Source organism: Prionailurus bengalensis, chromosome B4 (genome assembly GCF_016509475.1).
Source record: "Prionailurus bengalensis isolate Pbe53 chromosome B4, Fcat_Pben_1.1_paternal_pri, whole genome shotgun sequence".
In the NCBI taxonomy this organism is placed as follows: Eukaryota; Metazoa; Chordata; class Mammalia; order Carnivora; family Felidae; genus Prionailurus; species Prionailurus bengalensis.
In genome coordinates this window covers 98131957-98136924 of record NC_057358.1, presented here as the reverse complement: position 1 = coordinate 98136924, position 4968 = coordinate 98131957, and the positions used below count along the sequence as shown (strand labels likewise).

General features: G+C 34.8%; 1 pseudogene; it reads left to right on the top strand.

The window, feature by feature from the left end:
* Window positions 1-3771: 3771 nt before the first annotated feature.
* LOC122473662 lies at window positions 3772-4285 on the top strand (annotated as a pseudogene).
* Window positions 4286-4968: the final 683 nt, after the last annotated feature.

The following is a 4968-nucleotide window of genomic DNA, read 5'->3' as shown; positions in this document are numbered from 1 at the left end:
CTCAGGTCATGATCTCGCAATTTGTGGGTTCGATCCCCGCATTGGGCTCTGTGCTGACAGTAGGGAGCCTGCTTGGGATTCTCTCTCTTCCTCTCTCTCTCTGCCCCTTCCCTGCTCATTCTCTCTCTCTCTCTCTCTCTCTCTCTCTCTCTCTCTCTCTCTGTCTCTCTCTCAAAATAAATAAACTTAAAAAAAAAGAATTGTTTTAAAAAATTCCCCTTTATTTCCCTATGCCCATTCAAATCTTTTGAATATACTTAATTCACTTGAATGACAGGGACTGAAGCATCTTGATACTTACGCACTTAAAGGTCTGTGGTTCTTCAAGGACTCTTGTTTCTCTAATCTCCCCATGGGTGCCTTTGGTTAATTATGACAATTCCAACCTTTCTAGACATTGACATTACTTTACTCCTGCTGGCATAATCTCAAAATTTCAAGAGATACACAGAATCCTAATTCCCTCAGAAGAATCCAAAAGAAACACACACACACACACACAGACACACACACGCACACGCACATGCTCACACACATACATATACATATATATACATTTATTAGCATCTTTCCCTGTTTTTGTTGTTTTAACATACCTGTGAAATGTTTCTGTTCTTTCCAATATGGTATCCACAAGTTGTGTGTTCTTTCTGAGCACTTAAAATGTGCCTAGTGCACTGAAGAAAATTTTAACTTCCATTTAATTTTAATTAACTTAAAATTAAATTTAGATAGTAAATATAGCTTGTGGATACCACCCAACAGTGAGATTCTATGGGAAAAGTCGGCTTTACTTAATGAAGTGTAAAAAGAAGTGTAAAATGAAGATAAAAAAAAATCTTAGAGAAAAAAAAGTACACATATTTTCATTGCAATTACAGACATGTGTAAACCTCTGTTTTATAAGTTTGAAAGAGCAAACTGAAAATGGAAAACTGGCAGTTAAAGCTGAATACATATATTGATCACTTAGAAATTTAGAAATTATGGGCCACAAAATTTCCTGATACAAAGAAGATAAAAGAAAGTAAAAGATTTCATTACATGCAGATGATTAATGATTTTATAACATAAGTATTTTTAGAGATATTATCAAACATTATGAAGGGGCTTCTATCTCAGAATCTGAAAAGTCTCAAGATGCAAGTACATGAAACGTGAAATTTTCAATCACTGACTAAATGTTCTCTGAGTTGTCTGTGAAAACCCTGCCTGTGACACATGTCAGTAGAAAGTGCAAACCATGGAAAGGGGGATTCTGTTTTTCAATTAGCACATAAATCTAAAGCTGATATTCAGAGTTCAGTACTTTTATTGAGATTACAATTTTGCTTTCCTTCAGCATCATAAATGTAGCAAGGAATTAATGGTAATAAACATAAAATCACAATATACTGTTAAATTATTCTGTTTTCTTGAAGACCTTCTGAAAATTTATTTTAATATGAATACATGTAGCATTTCATAATTATGCTAGGATGTGCATAGAAAATAACTTGTAAAGTTCTTATTTATCTAGTAGGGAATTTCAACTTCTTTTTTAAAATTTTTTTTTTTAAACATTTATTTATTTTTGAGACAGAGAGAGACAGAGCATGAACGGGGGAGGGGCAGAGAGAGAGGGAGACACAGAATCGGAAGCAGGCTCCAGGCTCTGAGCTGTCAGCCCAGAGCCCGACGCGGGGCTCGAACTCACAGACCGTGAGATCGTGACCTGAGCTGAAGTCGGACGCTCAACCGACTGAGCCACCCAGGCGCCCCGAATTTCAACTTCTTTAGTAAAGTTATATTTATAAATTGTTTGCTTCACTTCACATTTAAGTAATTACCAATGAGTTTAATTTAGGATCTCTAAAAAAATCAGTGTGCTTTATGTTTAAAATTACAGACATAAATATCTGAGATGAATCTAGCTAATGTAAGGAATTTTTGTTTTCTAGAAATTATCCTCTAATGTACATTTATATTTAATATAATAAAATTTATAGTCATGAGCTTTGAAAGGTCACTAAAAGATATTGAAGATAAAGAGCTAAATATTTTATCATACTTGAATGTTTATGTGAGTATTTCATTTAGAAAAGGGTTTTCCTATCAGACCAATGTTGTATATTTCACTACATACTATATTTGTCTCCAGAACTAGTTAGCAAGAGTTATGGAGTAAGTCCACTATGATGTAATATATCAATTACATTTCCCTTCTACACCAGTATCTCCTTTTGTCCTTTGTTTAGACAGTGCTGTCATTTATGAGTGTGTGTGTGCATGCGTGTGTCTGTGTGCTTGCATGACAAAATAATCCATTTGAAAGCTAGTGAAGGGAACATTAGTTGTGTTTTCTGTCAATTCAATAAATATTTTAAAACTAAATTCTCATAGAGAAAGTAAGATGTTATAGGCAAAGCATTTTTTGCATTGTGTAAAGTAAGAATAAAAACTGTTATGTATTAAATCATACACTTTCTATGGGGTTTGTTCATCATGACATGATATATTCCAATAAGGTCATGAATAATCCTGACTAAGCCAGCTTTCTGAAAAGAATATTATTTATCTCATTTGCTCTCTCTCTATATAGAATTTTGAACACAAAGTTCTAGGTGGGCCCAGTTGGCCCAATATAAAGATAATATCCTTTATATTATCTAAATGGATTTTTATTTTTATTTATTTACTTTTTAATGTTTATTTTATTTTTGAGAGAGACAGACAGAGTGCAAGAGGAGGAGGGGCAGAGAGAGAGGGAGACACAGAATCCGAAACAGGCTCCAGGCTCCCAGCTGTCAGCACAGTGCCCGATGCGGAGCTTGAACTCATGAACTGTGAGATCATGACCTGAGCTGAAGTCGAACACTTTTAACCAACTGAGCCACCTGGGCACCCCAAATGGCTTTTTAAATTAAGAAAACTTTGTAGCTACTTTGGAAATGGTTTTATTATTTTATATATATATATATATATATGTGTGTGTGTGTGTGTGTGTGTGTATGTAAATAATAAATATGTGTGTGTGTACATATATATATGTAAATAATAATTGTCACATTTTGGCAGTAAGTATAGAGCAAACACCCATGAAACTACCATCAAACTTAAGAAGAAGACTGCAGATAATATTAACTCTGTGTGTCTCCCTGTACCCCATTCTTGCCTCCTCCCTCACACAGGTACTACTCTCCTTAATTATGCGATTATTTTGTTACTTTTTAAAAATATAACTTACCACTTGTGTGAAAAAGAAAACTTAAAATATTTTTGGAAGTGATATATACCTGTACATGATAGTAAAGTCAGAATTAGATCCATACACTGATTTTCCCATATTATTATATCTGTATATTTAACATTTTTTATTCCAAACAACAAAAAAATCTAAATAAAAAGGTATGGGAGGTATTGTTGGTAGTTTCTTTATAGTTTTTTTTTGTGGGGATTAAGTGACATAAGTGTATCTCAAATTCTCAGTGCAGTGCTTGCTGCATGCTGGATATTTTTATCATTATCATTATTTTATGTTGTAGTATATTTAGAATTCTTATTGATGATTTAATGACTATTTAGTCAGTCAGCATGGTTCAATCCAAAGCCTTGATTTAGTTCTCAAATAATATTTTTGCTGTCACACATGTTACTCTTTTAATTAAAGTGTTTCTTCCACAATTATTAAGAAGAGAATCATGTAAGAACGCCAAGAACGGTTACATCGGAACAGCTCTGTTCTTGTCCAAACATACCACATGCTACTCCAGTATCTGTATGAAGTGAAACATGCTTGTGCTGACCCTTTTGTGGCTTTTAAAACATTTCAGTAATTTACCTCTATTCCAAACCCCTCGTAACCACTTTCCTTTTACGAGGCCCTGCCAACATGGCTGCGTTTGCTCTAAAACTGCGAAGAAGGTGGCCCGGTCATCACTGAGAGAGAGGTACTGCACACTCCCGGGCAGTAACTGCCGCGCCAGCGAGCACACGTGTGAGGAGATCGCCATTATTTCCACCCGGCGAGAAGCTTCTCAGCAAGGGCGCAGGCTGTGTCACACGCCTGATGAGGCCGTTGCAGAGAGGCCCCGTGAGAGGTATCTCAGTCAAACTGCAGGAGGAGGAGCGGGAAAGGAGAGAGAATTATGGTCCTGAGGTCTCGGCCCTGGATCAGGAGATCACTGAAGTAGATCCTGACACTAAGGAAATGTTGAAACCCTCGGGCTTTGCCATTCTGTCCAAACTGCAGGTCACTCAGCCTCCAGTTGGGATGAATTTCAAAACCCTCCATGGAGTCGTTTGAATCTTTCAGCTGTGCGGTAATATCTTCAGTAAACCTTGGACAATAACAACAATAACAAGAGAAATTGGAATAGAGTCCCCTATTATTCTAAAATAATTTCCACCTATAATATTTACATATTATACATTATAGCTATTTTAGGGGATTTCGCTGTACACATTTCATGTATGTGTTATATAGAAAAAAATATCATTTTGACAATTTCCTATTCTTAGGTTGTTGCTTAGCAGTGAAGATGCCATGTTTCTTTCTGTTATTTTTGTTACATGCATATTTTTAAAAGATGCAGTGCTTTATAATGGCTTTGAAGAAATTATTGCCGTCAAGAATTCTACTATATTATTAATATGTTACTCGATAGGTACTTTTTGAACATTCTTACTAAAATAGGCAATATTGTTTCCTCTATCATTTTCCTCTATCTCTTTGCACTTGTTTCATAAGAAAATCTGAGGATGTGAATAGACTGTCTTAAAAATAAAATCTATTTTCAAAGTAAGACAGAAATAAACATAAACAAATTTAAGATGATTTTTCTAATTATATCATAATAAGGTTCTAACTCTACTAGTCCAGCTGTTAGAAAGATACATATTTATCTGATGTGTTTATAATATATGTAATATATGTTTATATTATGAAGATAGTATAAAATATTCAGGGCAGGGGAATTTTCTGAGTTT